Consider the following 24572-nt stretch of genomic DNA (forward strand, 5'->3'; position numbering starts at 1 on the left):
CCGTCTAAACCTACCCAAGATAACTAATGATGAGGCAACCACATTAGGGGGAGTTATAAGTGTTCCCAAGATTGAGATGGCTATCAAGTCACTCAAAGGCAACAAGGTCCGGGCCCGGACGGCTATACAGCCTCCTTCTACAAAATCTTCAGGCCCCAACTACTCCCATCCATGAAGAAGGTCTTCAACCATTGCGAAGGGGTGGGCAGAGTAACAAACACTATGTGGGAAACAAATATTATAGTTATCCCTAAGGAAGGCAAAGACCCGCAACGCCCCCAGAACTACAGACCCATTTCCCTTATCAATTTAGATTGCAAAATATACACCAAAGTCCTAGCCATGAGACTCAACGCGATACTCCCAAAACTAATAGGGCACTCACAAATAGGCTTCATGTAGACACGCATGTCACATGACAACATAAGACTTCTCTGCCACGTCCTCGAACAGTCATCCACATCCATCAATCCTGCGGTGGCAATCACCCTAGACGCTGAGAAGCCCTTCAATAGAGTGTCCTGGCACTTCCTAGAACAGTGCTTAAGGACTTACAACCTGGGAACTGACTTCACACGGAAAGTTATGGCACTTTACGCAGACTCAAGGGCGCACATAGCAATTAACGGGGGAGTTTCAGAACAAATCACCCTACAACGAGGGACAAGACAGGGCTGCCCCCTGTCCCCAGCGCTTTTTTTGCTGGCTCTCGAGCCTCTGATCCGAGACATTTTAGCCAACAGTGACATCAAGGGAGTTAATATAAATGGGGCTACTGCCAAATAAGCCGCGTATGCGGACGACATACTCCTCACCACAGAGGACCATATAACATCCATACCAGCCCTCATGGAATCCATCGGTAAATACTCTGCCCACTCAGGGTACAAGCTCAACAGAGACAAATCAGACTGCATGCCACTCAACATCCACACCACCAGAGAGGTGATTGACAACTCAGGTCTCGCTTGGCAGCCAGGGTTCATCAAACATCTAGGAATCCAATTCGGGAAAAACCTCAAACCACACTTGAACAAAATGAGAAAATCACCCTAGAAAAAAAAAAGCTCCTGGAAGCATGGTCCCCCAAGTTTGTATGCTGGTGGGGGAAGAGTAGACTCAATTAAGATGATGATCACTCCTGTGATCAACTACCTCACGGGAATGATCCCACTTACACTAACAGACGACTTCCACCGCAAAACTGACAAGCTACTAAACAAGTTCCACTGGCAAGATAAAACCCCTAGAATAAGCCTAAAAAAACTGAGGATAAATAAGAACCTAGGAGGCCTAAATCTGGCAGATTACAGAACGTTCCAGACCACATCTATAGCAAGACAGGGAATATACCAACCCAAACTACACGCCAGTGTGGCTCAAGATAGAGAAAGCCATTCGGAACAACCGTGACCCACTATCACTACTTACCACAAACAAACAAGCACAAAACTTGAGCCATATACTCAGAAAAACCAAACTTGCCTTCCTCAGAGTGGATAGATTACTAAAACACAGCATCAAAAACTCCAAGTGGGAATCACTGTGGGATAACTCCAGGATAAAATACAGAGGAAAACCCCTAAATTTAGCTGCATGGACAAAATTAGGACTCTCGTTCCCTGCTCAGCTGGAAGAAGAGGGGTTACCCCTTACATTCAGCACTCTACAAACCCGACATAAATTACCTGCCATGGAACTGTACAATTACCTCAAAATCAGAACTGCCGTAACCAAATCAAACTTAACCAAACACACTCCATCAATCTTCCAATACTTGGAAAACCTGAACATAGTGGGCCACCAGATCTCCCACATCTACAAACTTCTCCATCCCATCACTTCCTTGCTTAACAACAAAACAACCAAATTCTGGGAGGCAGACCCAGACTCCGCACTAACTGAACAACAAAGTCACGCCCTCTGATCGGCCCCCTCTAAGAATATGGTATCCCCGATCCTTGCCCAGACAAAATTCTGACTGTTACACAAATTCTACTGGACCCCGGCCCGCCTAGCGGCCATGGGTCTGAGAGAATACGATCGTTGCTGGAACTGCGACTTAGAACAAGGAGACCTGGTAACCCTCATATTCCACTGCACAAAAGTCAAGAAATATTGGAACAAAGTCTTCTCCTTCATAAACAATGTTTTAGGATGCATTCATAACATCTGACCTAGACTCGCAACACAACAGAGACCTGCTGGACCTCCTATTAACAGCAGCAACTAAAATAGTCCTCACCAACTGGAAGGATACCTCCAAGGCCACCTTCAAAGGGTGGCTGAATTGGGTGACGTTCTTAAGGGGGGCAGACATCACAACCCTTCGGAGCACAGCATGGAGAAACCCTAACAGGGGAATGTGGACCTCCTTAGACAGATTCATAAACCTGTACGATCCACAGTAAAGTGCAAGCCATAACCAATGTCATGAATAAACACAGCCCTGAAAGTCAGAGCAGGACACCCCCGCGACCCTTCTCCCCACTTATCCTCTTTCCTTTTTCCCTCTCAATCCACCAATTCTTTCCACAGAGTAGTCTAGGGGACAGGTGCCAGCCGTACCTCATGACCTAAGTTGACCAGCCAAACTCATCAGACACCCCCCCAGCGCTTAACGACGCAGGGTACTTGTTCTATGTTATATGTTAAGTGTTGTACGACACTAACAGGGAATGGAGCCTATGTAACCCAGGCTACCTATACCACAACCTAAATTGTCGCCTCCCTGTATAGACAACGCGATATACAAATGTTTAATGTCTTAATTGTCTGTAAAATTCGAATAAAAATATATTTTTTAAATATATATCTTTTCCTATTGAAAAGCGCCTCTTACATCACATACTCCAAGAGCTTCGAGAACCAAACAAGAAACCCTCCTGTCCCTCTGTGTGTGCAAACAATGTTGCTTTGTCTCCCTTATTGACCTCTTTGGAAACCAGCAGCTGCCTTCCCAATCTCTACGTATTGCTTTGAAAGGTAAACCTCAGTTAAGTAGTATAACACACCACACCCGCTTCCCTGGAACCAATACTATGTAGCATTGAGCTTTTCCTGCACCTCAGATCAGAAATTCCCAGTCCCCAAATGTTGAGTTTTTTAAATCAATAGATCACTCAAGTTCTGTATTCTGCATTTCCTCTTAAACAATGATCTCTTTGTTCAAATGTTGAAACCCTGGATGTCGATTGTACTTACCACTTTTACTGCTTGTAAAAGTTTAGAGGTTTCTGCTGGTGAGCCAATCTTTCCAGTATACCTCCATTACAATGCATTTAAAGGCTGCCTACCACAAACCATGGATAAAAAATAAGGCAAACAGAAAACTATAGAGGTGGAGTGAGACACAGAAAATATCCACAGATCTTGTGTCAAATACAAAGGGGCATATTTACAAGTTCTGGCGCATCTCTGCAAATCAGCAGGGATGCACCAGAACTGATGCGTCACGCAATTCCCTCCTTGCGCCACCAGAGATGCGCTGCATTTACAATGCGGCGCACCATGGTGCAAGGAAGGGCAGGTTTCATGTGGCGCAAGGCTTTACAACGTGACGCATCTGCCTAGATGCGTCACAATGTAAATAAGTCGCAACATGGCGCATTGTTTACGCAACAGCGGCGTAAAAGTGTCGGAAGGGGCTCGTAAATCTGCCCCTTAATGTCATATGGCAAAAAAGTACAACAAAGGAAAACAATACAAATAAGGAATATAAACAAATTGCAATCATTATTAGATTCAAGAGGTTATATTATTACCTAAATATGCAGTCGCTCTGAGGCCTACCATACTGCTAAATGTACTTATGCCTGGCTATCAAGCACTGTGACTCCCCTTTTCCCTGGCTGTAGTTAATCAAGCAATTGTTAGGATTTCATTGGACCCCAACACATCAATCCCCATACCCCTCTCCAGTAAGCCTTTCAAGGGACATGGCATCATCCCGCTCCTTAACACCTTCTGAAACAGGGTATGCAAATAAACATGAGATCCATTGAAACTGTAAGGGAGGGAATATTGATTTTCCTGCGGAATTACATTTACTAGGCGTGTCATACAAAAAGATTTCAGATGGTATTTCTGGTCATTTCAGGAATTAATCAGATGAATTATTAACTGTCTAGATGTGAGGAAGTTTTAGTTTTGGCTGTTTATTGTTGAAGACTAGACTCACAACACATTTAACTGAATGACTTGTATCCTTCCTCTTCTGATATCAGGGAACCCTTTTTTCATTTTTTTAGCACTCCATGAGAGTTATATACCTAAAACTAATAATGGACTTATTTAGAGTTTGGCGAATGGGCTATCCATCCATCAAAATTTGACAGATATCCTGAAGCTATATTACATGTGCCTTAGGCTACAATATTCTTGTAATACTGTGGATGGGATACCTGCCACATGTGTGATGGAGTCTTCTGTCTGCCAAACTCTAAATAACGCCCTAAGTGTTTTTTCAAAGCCATCCCATTTTTTTCCGTCCAGGTCCTGACCGCTCCCAATCCGGATGGTGTTTGGTCCTCTCCCAAATTCCGTCAACTTTGTTGAATACCTGCACTGGGCAAGCCCCAAAATTGAGGCCCTAGTTGTTAGGCCTACATCCTATGAGCTAGTGCCCACATGCAGTAAGCGCTGCTATTTCCACACAACCCCGATTTGTGTATCTCTGCTTCTTCAGAATAGTCTACTCTGCCGAATTGGGGATCCATCACCCCGTACATTATATATAATCTCTCAACATGGGTGGCAAATCAGCTGTAACCTTCTCACATTTCCAGACAGCATTGTAACTGCACAGTTGCCAGCTATGCCCCTGGTTACTACTCACTTTTTATTCAAAGCAACACACATTTGAAATTGTAGAAGCCAAACTACAAGCCCAAAAAGCAGAACATACCATGAGGTTACTGGACAGCATAGTAGCTTGCATTTGTAAAGTTGACCTGTTTTTTATTTCTGTTTACAAATGTCTTTCCAGACTAACTATGTTTACAAGAACTTTTTTTTTTTAAGTTTGAAGTTTATTGAAATAAAAAGAAGCAAAGACAGAAAATGAAGAAACAATCAAGAGTTATGATAAACATAAATCATTCTTACATATTGGCGAAAATATTGAAGGTAAACTTATGCATAAACAAATAAAATAAGCAATGAATGTGAGGAACATAGGGGGATGAGGAAACATCTTAAATTATAAAAGTATATAAATAATATGTTAAAACAGTAGATGTAATGGAGAACATAATAATCAAATAGAAAAATGCATTCATGGTGGTTTACAAACTTCAACAATACGTATCGGAGATGAGGGAGGAGGCCTAGCAACTTTGGATAAATATTCAGTGAGGGGAAGCCATAAAAGATCACGTTTGATTGCTAAGGAAATGGGAGAGACAAAATTAGTGTCAAGTCTGTGATTAAAGCAAACTGCGTTCCACCAAGCAGTAAAAGAAACATCATTAGCTTGTTTCCAGTGTGATGTAATATGGTGAAAAGCAATAGCTATAAAGAGATCAAGTAATTTTTGTTTGTGATGGGATTCTGCAAAAACAGGAGAGAGGGAACCTAAGAAAATGTGTGTAATGGAAAAAGAAACTGTAAAATTGAAAATATTTTGCAATTGAGACCAAACTAAGTGCCAGAACCGTAAAATATGAGGACATTCGAATAACATGTGTTTCAGATCAGCCAGAGGGGATTGGCATGACCAACAAGTAGATGGAGTGTCTGGGGAAAAGGATGACAGAGTTAATGGAGTGAATAGTGTACGATTATAAATAAAGAATAAGGTTTGTGTAGTATTTGCAGCTCTGGATGTATTGTGAATCTTAGACCAAATTTTTTCCCATAAAATGAGGGACCATGTGTGAGATAAATCTTTTTCCCAAGCCAACTCAACTTTAGATTTTGTACGGTCAGTAGAGGACTGCAGGGATTTATAAATAAATGAAGCAGAAAGAGATTGGTCGATAGCATTAGAAATCGAAAGATGTGTGATAGGGATAGAGTTGGAGGTCGGGAGCGAAGAAAGATATTGGGTAAGGGACGGAAGCAGTGATAAATACTGTTTACGAGATGAGGAAGGTAGCGAGAATTGTGTTTGGAGATCATGAAAAGGAAGAGGTTGATTGTCTGAGAGAAGTTGTGAGATCCATTTTAGACCAAGGGAATGCCAGATTTTCCAATATAAGGATCGGTTACGGATTTTGAGGAGTTTATTATGCCAGATAGGTTGGGTGTGAGTGGAGGAGGCAGATGGGTATGTGGATAATAAATATGGACGAAGAAGAGAGCAAGAGTGAGAGATGATAGGGGAACATAGGGATGATACTTTAGAGGAAAAGGATAGAACTTCTTTGAATTCATAAGGATGAAGTAAAGAAGATTCTAATGTGAGCCATAGGGGGGGAATGTGAGGAAGATCAGAAGAGATCCACCTCATGGCTTGTTTTAAAGAAAATGCGTTGTGATATGATTTAAAATGAGGGAATTTGACGCCACCGAGGGATTTATCTTTTTTCAAGGAAGAAAGAGCTATCCGAGATTTTTTGCCTTTCCACAAAAATTTTAAAAGAAGGGAGTCTATAGACTTGAAATAATGATCTGGGATACGGATGGGAATCATGGAAACAGAATAGAGAACTAAGGGCGCTAGCATCATTTTGATGGAGTCCAATCGACCCCACCAAGAAAGGAAGAGAGGGTTCCAACGATTTATCGATGTAGTGATTTTATTAGAGAGAGATTCGAAATTAAATTTGAGAGTGTCCGGAATACGGGGAGCAAACCAGATACCTAGATACTTAATCTTCGTGGGTTGCCAGGAAAAGCCAGAGGAATCAAAGAGATGTTTTTGACATAAGGGGTTTAAGAGTAGAATTTCGCATTTGTCGGTGTTGAGGCGATATCCTGAAACAGTGGAAAAAGAAGAAACTTGATGGAGGAAGGAAGGGAGAGTTGTTTGAGGGTTTGAACAATAAAATAAGATATCATCAGCGTAAACCGATAATTTAGCTTGTTGTTGAGGACCATATTGAAAACCAGTAATTGTATCATCGAGTCTGACTTTAGTTAAAAAGGGTTCTAAGGCTATAATAAACAGAAGAGGGGATAGGGGGCATCCTTGACGTACCCCTCTTTGAAGAGGAAAGTAGTCGGAAATCATACCATTTGCAAAGATTGAAGCGTGGGGGCTAGAATATAGCAAGGATATTAGAGATATGAATTTAGGGGGAAAACCAAACCATCGAAGAGCTTGAAACATAAAATCCCACCCTATTCTATCGAATGCTTTTTCAGCATCTAGGGAAATAGCAGCGAGGGGGGTAGAAAGGGAGGGAGCTTTACTCAAAATATTAAAGAAGACACGAGAGTTGTCTGATGATAGGCGACCTTTAACGAATCCAGACTGTTCAGGGCCTATAAGTTCTGGTAGTAAGGGATCTAATCGGAGAGCTATAATTTTGGCGAAGATTTTATAATCAGTGTTTACTAGTGATATAGGGCGATAATTTTTACAAAGGGTATGATCTTTATCTGGTTTAGGAATTAAACAAATTAATGCTTCTTGGAAAGTACCTTGAGAGGAGCCGGAAGCCGCAAAGGATTGGAATAACAAATGTAATTTTGGGAGAAGAAGTCAAGTCAAGTCAAGTCATAACATTTATATAGCGCACTACATACCCAGAGGGTTTCAAGGCGCTTAGGAAGGGGAGGTGGATTATTTGTCAAATATCCACGTTTTAAGCTGCTTTCTGAACGCTAGGTGATTCTGGGTGAGGCGAAGGTAAGCGGGGAGTGAGTTCCATGTTTTGGCAGCCAGGTATGAGAAGGATCTGCCTCCCATGGTGGACTTGTTGATGCGAGGTACAGTGGCGAAGGCTTGGCTGGAAGAGCGAAGTTGGCGGGAGGGGGTGTAGAAGGACAGTCGAGAGTTGAGGCAATCTGGTCCGATGTCGTAGAGTGATTTGTGTGCGTGGGTAAGCAGTCGGAAAGTGATCCTCTTATTGACGGGTAGCCAGTGGAGGTCTTTAAGGTGACCAGAGATGTGTTCGTTGCGTGGGATGTCTAATATGAGCCTGGCTGAGGCGTTTTGGATTCGTTGTAGTTTCTTCTGGAGTTTAGCGGTGGTACCTGCGTAGAGGGTGTTTCCGTAGTCCAGTCGGCTCGTGACTAGAGCGTGGGTGACTGTTTTCCTTGTTTCGGAGGGGATCCAGCGAAATGTTTTTCTGAGCATGCGAAGAATGTTGAAGCAGGAAGAGGATACGGCGCTGACTTGTCTGTTCATAGAGAGTGAAGAATCCAGGATGACGCCAAGGTTCCGTGCGTGGTCTGTCGGGATGGGTGCATTTCCGAGGGCTTCCGGCCACCAGGAGTCGTCCCATGCAGAGGGGGATTTCTAAGATGAGGACTTCTGTTTTGTCTGAATTCAGTTTCAGACGGCTTTGTTTCATCCATTCGGCGACTTCTTTCATTCCTTCGTGTAGGTTAGTTTTAGCGGTGCTGGGGTCCTTGGTGAGAGATAGGATCAGTTGAGTGTCATCCGCGTAAGAGATGATGTTGAGGTTGTGTTGGCGGGCGATGGCCGCGAGGGGGCTCATGTATACGTTGAAGAGGGTGGGGCTGAGTGAGGATCCTTGTGGTACGCCGCAGATGATTTCAGAGGCCTCGGACTTGAATGGTGGGAGGCGGACTCTCTGGGTTCTTCCGGTGAGGAACGAGGTGATCCATTCCAGTGCCTTTCCTTGGATTCCGATGTTTCTGAGGCGTTGTAAAAGGGTGCTGTGGCAGACTGTACCGAAGGCTGCAGAGAGGTCGAGGAGGATGAGGGCGACTGTGTCTCCATTATCCAGTAGAGTTCGAATGTCGTCAGTTGCTGCGATGAGGGCGGTCTCAGTGCTGTGTTTGGCTCGGAAGCCAGATTGTGAGGGGTCGAGCGATTTGTTGGCTTCGAGGAAGGCGGCGAGCTGGTTGTTGACAGCTTTCTCGATGACTTTGGCCGGGAATGGAAGAAGCGAGATGGGGCGGTAGTTTTTGAGTTCGGTGGGGTCTGCTGTTGGTTTTTTCAGAAGGGCGGTGAGTTCAGCGTGTTTCCAATCTTCTGGGAAGGTAGCGGAGTTGAAGGAGCAGTTGATGACGTCTCGGAGGTGCGGAGCTATGACGGAGTCTGCTTTGTTGAAGATGTGGTGGGGGCATGGGTCTGTGGGGGATCCAGAGTGGATGGAATTCATCAGGCGGATGGTGTCCTCAGTGGAGATTGGGTTCCAGGCGTTAAGGGTGTTAACGGGGGGAAGATGGTCAGCTGATGGTAGGGTGGGTTGGCTTCCGGGTTGGTTGTCAAAGCTGTTGTGGATGTCAGCAATCTTGTTGTGGAAAAAAGAGGCTAGGGAATCGCAGAGGGTTTGAGAGGGGGTGATGTCGTTGGAGTTGGCCGAGGGGTTGGAGAATTCCTTGACGATGTTGAAAAGTTCCTTGCTGTTGTGGGCGTTGTTGTCAAGTCGATCTTTGAATGCTGTTTTCTTGGCTTTTCGGATCAGTTGGTGGTGAGTACGGATGGCGCTTTTGAAGGCGTCCTTATTGCTGGTGGAAGGGTCTTTTTTCCAGGCCTTTTCAAGGGAGCGGCACAGTTTCTTGGATTTCTTGAGGTCGTCGTTGAACCATGAGGCCTTCTTGATGCCAAGTTTGTGTTGACGTTTTTTCAGTGGTGCTAAGGTGTCGGCGGTGTTGGATAACCAAAGGGTGAGGTTGGAGGCGGCTTCGTTGGCGTTAGAAGAGGGGGCTGGGGAGGTGTGAAGGAGTGATGTGGAGATCTGCTCTGTGGTGATTTTGTTCCAGTTTCTTTGTAGAGTTGGTTGGAGGTGGATGATGGGTTTCGGCTTGTTGTAGGTGAAGTGAACGCAGCTGTGGTCAGTCCAGAGGAGATCTGTAGTGTGGCTGAAGGAGACATGGTTGCTGGAGGTGAAGATGGGGTCGAGAGTGTGACCTGCGATGTGGGTGGGGGAAGTGACCAGTTGTTTAAGTCCGAGGTTGGCGAGGTTGTCTAAGAGGGTGGCGGTGTTGAGGTCGTTGATCTTTTCAAGGTGGAAGTTGAGGTCTCCCAGAAGGATGTAGTCTTTGGAGGGGAGCGCGTGTGGGGTGATGAAGTCCGTGATGTCTTCACTGAATTTTGCGCGTGGTCCTGGTGGTCTGTAGAGGAGGGTGCCTCTGAGTGTGGTCTTGGGGTCGATGTGGATCTGGAAGTGAAGGTGTTCGGAGTTGGCGAGGTTGGCATCAGAGCTGGTTGAGATGCGGATTGTTTTCTTATGGACGATAGCGATTCCACCTCCTGTATGGTCGGTGCGGTCCTTGCGTGTGATCTTATAGTCATCAGGGATAGCGATGGCGATGTCAGGGGCGGAGGAAGCGTTCATCCATGTTTCCGTTAGGAAGGCGACGTCAGGAGAGATGGTGTCTAGTAGGTTCCAAAGGTCAATGGCGTGCCTGTGGAGCGAGCGGGTGTTGAGAAGGATGCATTCTAGGTGGTTGGGGTCGGGAATCTGTGGTGTGGTCGTAGCGGAGATGTTGTCGGTGCCGCTAAATTTGCAGGAGAAGCAGGAGAACGGTCCATGGGTGCGTCCAGGAGCGGCTTGGACGCAGTTGGGGGCGCGACCGGGGTTGAGGGCTAGGAGGGTGGCGGCATCGTAGGTAACGCGGGGGGGCTGGGCAGCGCGAGGGGCAGGGGGTATGGCGCTGGGCGCGGTCCAGGCGCGGACGGGCGTAGACGGGCTTACCTTTGGCGCACCTTCGGCGTGTACGTAGCGCGTGGACGCTGTGCTTTACCTTCGACGAAGGATAGAGATTGCATGATAGATTTCCGAAGGGGTAATGTCCAAATCTAATGAATGGAAGTCAAGATGAGAAGATTCTGGAGGAGGGATGTCTTGAAAGTATGTAAGAAGATCATTAGGGTCGGGAATAGATTCGGGAGTGTAGAGAGTTTGGTAGAAGGAAACGAATTGAGCTAATATGTCCTTGTCTTTAAAGAAAGATACACCAGCTGGGCCTTGTAAGGATTCAATTTTTGTTCTTTCTTTTCGTATCTTGAGATAATTGGCCAGAAGTTTGCCCATCTTGTTCTGTCCACCGTAATAGCGGGAATTGCATTTTAGAAGAGAGTTTGAAGCGGCGTTGGTGGTATATTTATTAAAATCAAATTTGGCAGAAATTAGTTCGCGAAGAGAAGATTCAGAGTTTGAATTATAGTAAGCATATTCCAATTTCTTAATTTTATCTAAGAGTTGAGTTGATTTAGAGATTGATTGTTTTTTCTTTTGTGAAACGAAATTAATGATAAATCCTCGTGCAGCTGCTTTAAACGAGTCCCATATCATGACAAAGGAAGATTCTGGAAGATGGTTAAGTGTAAAAAATTCAGTAGAAAAATTTGTAAATTGGGTGCAAAAATTAGAATCAAGGAGTAGAGAGTTATTAAATCTCCAGCGGCCTGAGTGAGGGGAGTAGGGGATAAGGTTAATGTCCACAAAGACGGGAGCGTGGTCTGAAATTAGAATGGAACCTATGTCTGAATGAATGGCGAGTTGTGCTAATGGTTTGCTGAGGAAGAGGTAATCAATACGTGATTGGGAGTGATGAGTGGGGGAATAGAAAGTGTATTCTCTGAGATCTGGGTTACAAAGCCTCCAAATGTCAACTAAAGCATTATTCTGTATAGAGGAGACGAACTGGGAATGCATTTTGGAAGGAACAAATTTAACTTTTGAATTCCTATCTATAAAGGGGTCAAATACTTGGTTGCAGTCACCGCCAAGAATGACATATTGGTCATTGAGGGTAACAAGTTTATCAGAAATAGCAGGCCAGAACAATTTATCAACACCTGTAGGAGCATAAATATTGCAAATAACTAGAGGAATTTTATCTATAAGAAGATTAACAATAACCCAACGGCCATTAGTGTCGCATTCGTGAGATACAATTGAAACATTTAACTTTTTATGACAAAGTATAACTGTACCATTTTTCTTACCTATAGCAGGAGAATAAAAAACATGACCCACCCAACAACGCTTAAGTTTGGTAGCCTCCAAGTCTGTAAGGTGGGATTCTTGAAGGAGGGCTACATCTGCTTTAAGTCTGGTTAAATGTGTTAAAACTCTTTGACGTTTAATGGGGTTATTTAACCCCTTAACATTCCAGGTGACTACTCGGAATGTAAATTATCAGGAGAATGATATAAAAGAGAAGATGTAGTAGAAAAGAAGTTGAGAAAGGCTGAGAAAAGTAGTGAGAATGCAAAAACGAATTTATGAGAGAAATAAGTTGAGAGAAGAGGAGAGAAATAATAAGAATGCGAATAAGAGTTTGTGAGAGAAATAAATCAAGAGAAAAGATCGAGAATAAGATAAGAGAAAGGTAGAAAAAAGAGAAAGAAAAGAAAATAGAGATAGAGAACATTAGGAAAAATAGAAGAAAGTTAGAAAAAAGTAGAAACATACTAACAAACACAGAAGAAAAATGAGGGGTGACGACGCCAGAAGAGGACGACATCGACAACAGAAACTCACGCCATCGAACACCTGAGGAACCAGCTTAGGGTCAGTTGAAGGGAGTAAAAAATACATCGGGTTGGATAACATGAGGAAAGGATCTGTAAGAAGACAAAATGAAAAAGAGGATGTTAGAGAAAACATAAGAAAACCAAATATAGAAGCTGCGCAGTATTAAGACATAATGAACTAGGAGTAGGAGTATACAATAGGGTGGAGGAAACAAAGATTAAGTATAATAGGGTAACAAAAAGGTAAACATTTTAGACAAACAGAAGAAAATATGAACAATTAAACAGGTCTTGCAGTGTCCATGTTGATGGTTTCATGGTGACGGAGAAATTCTTCAAGGACTTGTGGATCTTCGAAAGTTGTTGTCTTATCCTTGTAAGTGACCTTGAAGAGGCAAGGATGGAGGAGACCAAATCTGGCACCAAGATCTCGTAGTCGTGGTCGCAATTCAAGGAACTGTTTCCGGCAGTCAGCTGTTACTTTAGCCACATCCTGAGAAAGATATAAGCGGTGACCTTCCCACATAACTTGTTTCTTAGCTTTTGCTGCTGAAAGAACTTGAGGTCAGTGTACTGTAAAAACAGCATGATGACTCCGCGGGGTTTGGTGGAAACTTTTGGACCAAGTCTATGTGCACGTTGAATATTGAGTGAAGGAGAAGGAGGAAGATCCAACATTTTTGGTAAGAAGGTTTGGAAGAAGGCAGTTGGATTGGACCCTTCTGTAAGTTCCGGAAGATTATAAAGGCGTAAGTTATTTCTACGATTTCTATTTTCCAACTCCTCAGTCTGCCTTCTTAAGAGAGAGACATCCTTCTCCAACATTGAAATTTTTGAACATGAAGTTTGAAGAGCCTCCGTGGATTGTTCCACCAAAAGAACCCGCGATTCAAGAGTAGACCATTTGTCATGGAGAAATTGCAGTGTTTTGGTAGTTTCAGCCATGAAGGGTTTGAGTGCACGAAGTTCTGCAAGGATTAGATCCATAGATGCTGAGTGCGACGTGTTGTCTGGAGATGGAGGATCTTTTTTCAGACGTTTCGTAGAGCCAGGTTGTAAAAGCTTACTGGGGGTAGTAGATTTAGGAATAGCCCCATGGCTAACATCCGGTTTAGTGGAAACAGGGTCATCCATGGTTTGCGACATAGAGTCAGAGTCTGAGGAATGACGCAGTATGGTCTTAGGAGCAGTAAGCTTAAGATTGCGCAGTTTCCCCATAGAAGGCAAGGGAGAAAAACAGCTGTGCTACCCCAGGTTCGAAGAAAAAAGGGTTCTGTGATGAAGGCACTATTTGGTGCGAAGATACAAAGAAATGTATAAAGTGTGTGAAAAAATAGAGCAAAAGTTATTGATATTCCACACAGCCTCTCAGCAGGAGTTCTTCCACAGGGTTATAGAACTGTGCCACAACAAGTCACCACATGAAACTAAAAGTCCAAGCCCAAGGACTATTTTAGCAATGAGGAGAAAGTTTGAACACAAAGGTCACTGGCCAAGAGGAAAATAACTGTTTCCATTCCATTCAAGAACAAGCATTGTTGCAGGCATGGCAGTAGCCTGTTAAATATATTGCTGTGAAAAGCGTTGCTCTATAGGATTAAAGCAGCATGGAAACGCTAAGTATTGTGAAGGAAACAGGCACTTGAGGTGGAAAAAATGAAAAGACAGGTTCCTACTGGAGAGCTATGGGGCAAATGCACAATTAGTGAGTGTCATAATCCGCGGTGAGCTGAGGAAGCGCTATGGCGCGCAAAACAAAACATTTCCTGTCTGAAGAAAAACGCGGTGAAATTTGAGAAAATGGCGGCCGCCGAAATAGCGAGCCGCGTCACTCACGAAAAATGCGCAATTGAAAGGAGTAGAGGGACGCAGCAGGCATCATTCTGCTCACCTCATGCTCCGATGCTTGAAAAAGTTATCAGCGTCCGCGAAACTCCGGGAAATGCTGCGGAAATCGCTGGTGTCGGCGCTCGAACAGCGGAGCTCCGAAGTTAAGCCGCCATCTTGTGCGGCGCTCAAGCCACGCCCCCTGTTTACAAGAACTTTTAAGACTTTGATTTACATGATTTGCTGTACAACGCTCACTCACCATGCTTGGTGCCAAAAGGAACAAAATACTAACATATGCACATCAGCTGCTCATTTGTAAAGGCCCCTCTATCCTGCATCACTAAGGCATTTCTATTGTTCATTATTAAGATTTGTTGTATTGTTTTATGCTTCCAGCAAGGATTGGAAAAGTGACCCATGACAAATGGCTATGTATCGCACTGGCCAACACACACTTCAGTTACAAGTCCCAGAAACCATTGGCGATGTCCATTGATTATATCATAAGTGTCCCAAGCCTCAACAGGGGGTTGGGGGGAGACAGCTTTAGAGATCTCCTCCTGGGCTTATTGGGCAAGTGGTGGGTGCCAGGATAAAGCAGGAGAAGGATTGGTTGGTTATAAGGAGGGGGTTATGTTATATTTGGGGTCAAGTTGGAGGGAGCAGAGGACTCTTCTGGTGTCTAGGTAGCTGTACCTGCTGGTAGATGCATAGAATATGCATAGCCCTAGGTATTTGAGCAGGTTAGAATAGTTGGGCAGTTATCAAATGGCATCTGAACAGTCTATCAAAGTTGTAGAGGCAATCCTGGCTCTCCACAATGTTGGTCACGAGGACTTAATAGTTCCAGAAGTGCTCAATCAGACTTGGGTACCTTGTAGAGACCAACCTACAAGAAGGTCAGTGGAAGACATAGCTGCAGTGCTTGTTTCCTCTCCTCCACTAAAGAAAATCGTAAAACCTGTGAAGAACCCGGTGCTGGTTCAATAGATGCTGAGGAAGGCAGACTCTGGCTGGAAGGCCATATTGGGCCGTCAAGTTGAGGAGTGCAGAGACTGGCACTGGTGCGAGGGTACTATTTGTTACCTGAGGCCATTGTGGCTCAGGATCAGGATGCAGGGGTGAATACATCCCCCACAGTAGTAGAGCATGTGGTGGCGTGGCCGACTGCGGTGTGAGTTCGTTCCAGTGGGAGAAGCAGGGCCAACTGTCTGGTGGGAGTCACATGAATGACATCACAGGTGGGGACCAGGTCCTGCAGAGAAAAGCAGCACAAGGAAAGGAGGGGGCCAGGGAAATATTAACATAAGTAAGATAATCTTGAGCTGCCAGCATACAGCAGTGTATATTGTGAAGAAACTACAGGAATCGTGCAGGATCTCTATGTAAGGTTGCAACCCCAAGGCGTGGGCGTAAGCAGCAATAAGGCCAGACCGAAAAGTTAATGACAGGGAAAGGGTGCTGACACACCGAGTGAGTACAGCGGCAGAACACCTTAGGTTGTGAATGAAGAGATAAATTGGGGAAGGTGCCTGTGGGAAAAAAACTGAGAAAAGAAAGTTTGGGCTAGAAAGGAAGGATAGGAAGTGGGAGTGTGGGGTTTGTAGGTCAGAATGTAGAACAGTCATGGGGGAGAGAAAGAGGGAATGAGTGGATTTAGGAGGGAGAGTGAAGACACAGTGATAGCTGAAATAGGGGGCACAGAAGGAAGATAGAAGGAAACATATTCAGGTCTGTTTCAGATCTTGAAAATGTAGTCAGATGACAACACCAGAGACTAGGTGAGTCCTATGTGACTCTGTTAGCCCGGCATCCAGAGACGTTTTGGCCTTGAGAGTCCAACTCAACAGCAGCAGAGGACCAACTGGAGCATCTGCACTGCAAGTCAAGGGTGGCACCTTCCAGGAAGATTGCCTATGTCAACTTCAGCTTTTTGTTAGTAAGGTCGAAGAGTAGAGGATGCTGGTACTTCATAAGTCCTCAGGATCGGCTGATGCAAAAAGGGGTCCACCTCTTGATCTACCACAGCCTGATCGCCGTTATGGCACAGGTCACTAGGAAGATCAAGTGAGGGAAGGAAAGGAAGGGAACTGAGAGGAGGGAGATCTGAAATGACAAAACACAATGGTCACTTCCTTCGTAACAACTCCTATGCAATATCAATATAGCTATGCTACACCTTGTAATAATACCTGTAAAGGAAAAGAACGTAAGCCTGGTATAATACTAGCAATGAGTATTGTTGTGCCCTCTGGGTGCCGTAGCATGGAAGGATGTACTGCAGTGAAAAGAAATAAGGAAACGATAAATGCACTTTACACTAGATGGTGTATAATACATAGGTAGACTTCTCTATGTCAGGTAGAGCTACATACCCCGTGATAACTAGGAGAGTTGAAAGTCCATCACAATATCCAAACACCCAAGTCAAGCTAAACACAAGTCTCACTGCTCGATATATCTTTCCTCCTGTGGAATAAGCAGAAGAAAGCAAATCAGGAAAGCACCAAAGGAAAGTTCCTGTTAAGGATAATAGGAGCCTGACAGGAATAAACGATACCTGTAGATAGACAAATAGCCAGTGTACAACTCCGGGAGCAAATTTGTTTCTAGACCGTCCTCTGCATGAACTCAGGTTCCAGAGTTCGCCAAGAGAGGACACCGTGCTAAGTGGCGGCCGACAATGCCGTCCGATAACTTAAAACATCCTGCGCATGAGCGCCATTAGTGCAGCTCATCCCACGCAGGTCACAAAACCAAGGTACTTATTACAGAGCTGCTGTAAACAACTATGAACCGTTCTCTGCATGAACTCTGGTCCCAGAGTTAGCCAACAGAGGACACCGTGCTAAGCGACGGCCGACAATGTCGTCCGATGATTTACAACATCCTCCGCTCGAGCGCCAGCAACAAGGGCTCACCAACGGAGGACGAACAGAAGAGTAAAGCCAAAGACGGCGGAAGCGCAGCAGAGCATTCCTGTCTATCAGGATGATAATGTCCTGGACTCAAGGATTCAGGCTTACCTCCGTAAACCCGAACGGGAGACAAACGTCAGGAAGCCCAGACAAAGCAAGACTGGTAGGAAGAATTTCCGACGCCCTTCCTGGTTGCTCACGTGACTATATGGGCGGCCCCTCCTCGTCACTGCAAGGCGCCAGGCATCCTGGGAGTTGTAGTGCAAAACCAATAACCAGCCTTTCATTGTTCCGCTGCCCCTCTAGGTTGTGCGGTTGCGCTTGAGGCATCATTTTGTAACAGATGGAGAGTTGCCTGTTTTGAGTAATGCAGTGATGGATAGAGAGATTTGGAGAAGGCAGATGATATAATGCTGGATTATGATGAAGAGCTGGTGGAGATTACAGAGGGGGAGATTAGCAATGAGCTCACAGAGAATGTGCAGTGGAATGAGTGGCATTTTTGTAATGAACATGGGAAGCAGGGACAGGCCTGCAATGGTTAACAAAGAGAAGGATGTTGGTTTTCTACAGGTACAGGAGCTGAGGAACATGACATGTGGAAAGGATGGCAACTTGAGTATGGATTGTCTTGGAGAAGGCCCTCCCAATAAATGCCAGTACGGCCTATGGGGTGACATGGGTTGCTTTACAGATTGGAGTTGAGGGTGGTATGGAAAATTCAGCAGAGGGGAAGCTACAAAAAGGTAAATATACCCTAGATAAATGCATTGCGATGGAGTGGGTTATTGTGGTAAGTACAGGTAAGAGTGAGATTGCAATAATAATAAATATATTAATGAGCTAAACACTTCCTTACATGGGCATTACAAAATCTTTTGGGTTATACTTGATGGTGTCCAATAAAGAGAAGATTTGGAAAGAGGATTATATTGAGGTCTTTAAATTGCTTCATAGAGAGGTGAGGGTGAAAGAGACATATAAAGAGGAGGAGAGGGAGATATACAGGCCCTCTAGGGGCAGGTAAATTGCATAAATTGGACAGCACCAGTTCCTATATATGCTAGCATATATTGTGAAAAATTCCCAGAACGCAGTGCAGCACTATACAAAACATCAATGTGATAAGGAAAGCACAGCTGATGTTTGCAGGTTCACATGGGTACTGTGTAGAAACGAATTCAGGGCTAGACTAGCTGAGGACACTGAGGGTAAGTGGGGTGAGTTAGATAATGATTTGTGGTTATAATGGATGGCACCTACGAAGCTGGCACTTAAAACGTACACATCAAGAGGCCTCCCACTTAAAATCCCTTTCAGGGTTGTCCCACCCAGGAAGGGTATGTACCCACCCTCAAGAGAGATCAGGAGATGCCTCATGCCCTTTAACAAAGGCTTTTGAAGCAGAGTTTTGTCATTTCAAACACAAATGTTCAAAATGTGGTGCTAATCACCCTGTTGCACACTGTTTTCTGAATATAGTCAGAGTGGTACATGGGTCATCTAGGAAGTGAGTGGACTCTTGGTAGTAGAGGGAGGGGAAATTCAGGACAGATGGTGAAAAGGCCTTTTTTGCCAGTTAACCGCATGCGCGCTAGCGGTTTTTCCGCTGAGCTCTGGAATTTCAAAAATCCTGCGTTACGTGACTAGGTCAACTCGTCACACGCACAGCGCAGGTAACCCCCATGACGAGCTGACCTTGTCATTTGCATCGAAGGGGTTAATGTAGATAGATTACAATTTTGGTTGTGAAACTACCCTTTAGCAGTAGAGTTGGTAAAGGATTTCAGAGAAGGTTTTAGGCTAGGTTATGAGTACCCTAGGGCTAGGTGCTGGGCAAAGAATCTACGGTTGGCATGGTAGCATGCTGAACAAGCACAATGTAAGCTGGTTAAAGAGATAAGAGAAGAAGGCGGCGTGGCCACGGCGGCAACCGCAAAGGCCGCTCTGCCGTGAAGCTCCTCCGGGCGGGCGCCCAATTTGGACTTTAAGGAATGTAGTCCACATCCCTGCCGTCCCTGACTGCATCGTCCAGCCGCCTGATGGTCCGGAGCAGCCTTGGAGACGTTCCTGGGCAGCGGGGACGGCTGTTTGCGGCGGCCGCGACGGAGGGGATCTGAGGCCTCCGGAGCCCGGCGCCATCTTCCCCGCAACACTGGAGAGCCGGGTGAGTGCGCCTCGGCGGACGGCGGCCGCGCCGCCTCTCCTCTGATCCCCTGCCTCCGGCGCTTTCGCGCGCTGCTTCCCCCTGGCCGCTCGGCCCGTCTTGCCCCTGGTTCCGGGCTCACGGGTGTGGCTGCTATTTCGGCCTACTCGGGGGGTGGAGCCGGGGACTGGATTTGGGTCCCGGGCCGGGTTAGAGAGGAGTGCTGCGGGCGCGTTCGGGGGTCCGGGGGGGGGGAGGGGGGTGCGAGCTTGCTGGTCTGACCGGGGGCGCTCCCTGATAACGTGCGGCAGCTCTGCCGTGCGCCTGAACACCGCGCCACCCTCCGTCGCCGCCGCGAGGCTGCTGCTGCTGGCGCCTTGGATGGGAGGCCTACTACTGCTCCTCGTGGCGCCATTTTGAGCTCCCCGGCTGCCTGCATCCCTGCTACCTTGACTGCTGCTTGGGCCTTCGCTTGCTGTCCTGTCGATGTGGCCGGTCACTGGGGGCCGTCCTGCTTCTGCCATTGATCCCCGCTCACCTCCGCTGTCGCAGAGACTGCGGCCACGCCACACATCCCCCACGATGGGGAAGAAGGACCTAGCCCAAAAGACCCTCAATTTCGAAAAGGCTCCCCCTGCCGCTGATCCCCCTCCGGGTGCTTCTGATGGAGCCCTGGCGACACAGCCTGCTGGTGATGCGGCATCCATGATGGCCACTATCATGGGGGAGATGCGGGCTGGCTTCAAAGCCCTGGACACTAGATTCGATAGCTTGGAGCAGAAGCTGTCCGCCATCAATTCAACCGTACAAGCCCACGATAGGCGTCTGGACTTGGCGGAGTCTAGAATATCCGACATTGACGACGACTCCTCCAAAACCCGAAAGAGACTCGAGAGGGTGGAGAAAATTCTAAAGGAAGTCGCCATTAAAAACGAGGATTTAGAAGCGCGTGGCAGGCGCAATAACATCAGAATCCTTGGCGTGGCGGAGACGACTGCCACTGGCCGGTTTGACACCTTTGTGGAAAATCTCCTCATCGAACTGTTTGGCAAAGATACGTTCACGGCAGGTTTTGTGGTGGAGAGGGCACATAGGTCCTTGGGGCCTAAGCCGCGCTCGGGACAGTTGCCCCGACCCATCATCGCAAGGATTATGAACTTTAGAGACCGTGATGCCGCGCTTCGGGCGGCGCGAGAAATGGGTGAGGTACGATGGCAAGGGAGCAAGCTGTCCTTCTTCCCGGACTATACAGTCATAGTGCAAGAGGCCCGGAGAAAGTACACCAGCGTCAAGGCGGCTCTCCGAAACCTGGGCCTAAAATACAATATGCTTTACCCAGCCCGACTGAAAGTAGACCTCAATGGGCGGTTTCGCATTTTTGACTCTTCAGCGGAGGTTCAAGACTTCTGTCGCGCTTATAAGTCTGGGACTGGATCGGCCCCCGGCTCTAGGCCCACTTCTCCCCCGCAGTCAGACACGCAGGTCAGCGCTGACCTGTTCACGGACGCTGGACAGGGTTGATTGCTCACTCCACTTTGGTCTTGGTTCTTTTCTTTGTTGCGGGAGTGGCTAATGTTCCTTCATACTTCTCCGGTTATGACATTCTCCATGTTCAGTTGGATTGCCCGCCCGGGGGCTAGCGTTGCCTACCCCCCTAGCGCGGGCTGATATGTTTCGTTGCGTATTCTGGGGGTTTCTAGCTTGTGTAATGCTACCATTTACGCCAGTGTTTCCTACATTGCACTTGCTGTTTTGCCTTTCAGATTTGCAAATAGGGGGGTTCTGCCTCTCACAGGGTGTTGGGAGGCTGGGTGGCGGGGGGGGGGTGGGGTTGTTTGTATTTTTTGTGTTGCTTTCTTCTACTTTATATTGATCGCGAGACACATGGCACTGGTTTGTTCACGGGTCGCTTCTTGCCCACGATTTTCGACTTGACTCCATGGCCCGAGTAGGATTGCAGACTGGCCCTTCTATTCTAAAGTTGATGACCTGGAATGTCCGGGGCTTGAACTCTACCCGGAAACGGAAACAGGTTTTACAGTATGCAGCAAGACATAATGTTGATATTCTAATACTGCAGGAAACACACATGGTTCATTCAGACACACCCTCCTTTGCACGGAGCTGGGGCGCAAACAGAGTGTTTTCATGCTTCAGTAGGTATGCTCGGGGGGTGGCGGTCTTGATGCACAAACGCTTACCCTTTGTCCTGACTGACAGTAAGGTGGACGGGGAGGGGCGATATGTGATTTTACATGGGCTGCTGTTTGGGTACAAGGTTTCCATTGTAGGGGTTTATGGCCCTAATGTCGATTCCCCAGCCTGCCTTGCGGACCTACACATGTCTCTAGTACACGCAGATATTGATCTTCTGGCATTGGGGGGCGACTTTAACTTGTTGATGAACCCCGACAGGGACAGCACGTCCCCCTCCCCTGACCGCAAACCCCTATCCCGCGCTGCGATGGCGGATCTATGTTCCCACTTTGCACTGCAGGACATTGAGGCTACCCGTCACTCTACCTCCCCGTCCTTCACGCACCACTCTGGCTTCCACAACACGAGCACCAGGATTGACTACTGGCTGTTATCCCCTGGCTTGGCGGGTTGGGTTACTGATTTACACACGCTGCCACGCACCATATCTGACCACTCTCCGGTGGTTCTGGCGCTTGCGATCCCCAGGTTGGGTGGTTATGAGAGGCAGTGGAGATTCCCTGGGCGCGCACTGACGGACCCAGTTTTCACAGAGGAGATCCGCTCGGCGATTGAGGACTATTTTGACCTCAACACTGGCTCCGTGACGGCGTGGGCCACACTATGGGAGGGATTCAAAGCAACAATCAGGGGGGTCTGCATCACCAAGCATGTAGGGGCGCTGCGTGAAATACGGTCCACCCTGTCCCGCATTGAGACTGACCTATCGGCCATTGAATCTCGGATCCTGACTGACCCCTCCCCAGCCAACGACGCTAAACGCATCGAGCTCCTGTTAGAGTTCAGAGACACGGCGGACAGGGAACTAAAATACGTAGGCAAGTACCATTCGGCCCGCCAATACGGCGAGGGGGACAGACCGGGACGGTTATTGGCGCAATTGCTGCACCCCCCCGGCAGGCGGCGTACATCACACAGATTGTGGCTGCAGATGGCACATCTCACTTCACCACTCCTGACATTTGTAACACTTTCTTGTCTTACTACAAGCAGCTCTACAAGTCCGCCCTAACAGTGGAAAATCGTGATCCAGGTCCCTACATCAACGAGATTGCCATGGTGTTCTTGGAAAAGTACATGCAAGACTTCCTGGTGCACCCTATTACTCCCGAACTGATCGCAGAGGCAATAGACTCGCTGAAGGGTTCCTCGGCGCCAGGCCTGGACGGTTTCACAGCCGATTTTTATCAAACATACAAAGAGGAGTTGGTTCCTATCCTGGTCGAGGTGTACGCGGAGGCCCTGGAGTCCGGTGTTCTCCCCCCTACGCTCCGTGAGGCAGTTATTGTCTTGCTACCCAAACCTGGCCGAGACCCAACGGTCTGCGGTTTCTATCGCCCGCTATCACTCCTAAACCTAGACTATAAAATCCTTGCCAAGGTGCTCGCTATGCGGCTCGCGCTGCTAGTGAATTCTATCATTTCACCGGTTCAATCTGGCTTCGTGCCCCAAAGGTCGACTTCCCTGAATCTCCGCACAGTCTTCTCGGTCCTACATAGAATTGACCCGACCGTCCCAGCGGCGGCGGTCTTTCTGGACACCGAGAAGGCGTTCGACACCTTGGAGTGGCCCTTTTTTCTAGACGTGATGCGTAGGATGGGCATGCCGGCTATGTTTGTGGCGACCGTTGAATTGCTGTACACGGCTCCCACGGCGCGTCTTCGCCTCAATGGAACTATCACCGACAGATTCACTCTGTCTAGGGGTACACGTCAGGGATGCCCCTTATCCCCCTTACTTTTTATTTTGGCTATGGATCCTCTGGTCCGTCACTTTCAGGAGAAACACTTGAACAGGGGACTCCAGTTCCACACGGGGCCTCTGCTTGTCTCGCTCTACGCGGATGACATGGTTCTGTACATCCGCACCCCAGAAACCAACCTGCAGCCTCTGCTATCGGAGATTGTACGTTTTGGTGATTACTCTGGCCTCAGGGTTAATTGGCACAAATTGCAACTGTTCCCCCTTACCCTTGCCACTTCGAGGTGGCCTTGCGCCCTCCCATTGGAATGGTGCGAGGACTCCGTTAAATACCTAGGAATTCACATCCACATGGACACCGTGGCTATCATTCGCATGAACTATGGACGCGCCCTCGATTTCTTGGAAGATAACACAGATAGGTGGCTCCGCCTTCCCTTGTCAATGGCTGGTCGCATTGCCATAGTGAAAATGGTGGTACTGCCCCGGTTCTTATATCTATTCAACAACATCCCCATCCCTCTCACTCTGGTTTTTTTCACGCAACTACGCACGGCCCTGCTGAGATTGGTTTGGGGTGGGAAGCGCCCACGACTGGCCTGGAGCGCGCTGACACTGCCATATGAAAGGGGGGGCTTTGGGGTCCCGGACTTCTACCTCTACTACCTGGTTGCCCAGTGCTCGTATGCCCATTCCTGGTTCCATCCGGACGCCAGGATTCAACACTTGAAACCTGAGGCGGACGCTGCACTCCCTATATCTCTGGACAATGTGCTCCCTAAGGGCCTTCCTCGTGATCCACATGACATACTTCCTCTTACCACTACGGCTTGGGCCTGGGACAAACTTAGACGCTTACTGCGTGTTGACACTCTGTACTCACAGGCCCTCCCACTACCCAACCCTCATTGGCTCCCCATAACTGGCGAAACATTGATCTGTCGTACACTAGCTAAATACCAACTGACTACGATCGGTGACTTGTTCCCCGACGGCCACGCGCTTTCCATTTCCGAGGACCCTCACTTCTCGGAGCGCACTTTCATGGACACCTTTGTGCTGGCTAGACTCAAGGCATTGTTGCGTGCCACGTTCCACACCTTCCCGTTGCCACCGGACGACACTCTCGCACTCACTTCCATTATCCAGAACACTTCAGGGGCCCACGTGGTATCCAAACTTTACAGATTATGCT

Source organism: Lissotriton vulgaris, chromosome 5 (genome assembly GCF_964263255.1).
Source record: "Lissotriton vulgaris chromosome 5, aLisVul1.2, whole genome shotgun sequence".
In the NCBI taxonomy this organism is placed as follows: Eukaryota; Metazoa; Chordata; class Amphibia; order Caudata; family Salamandridae; genus Lissotriton; species Lissotriton vulgaris.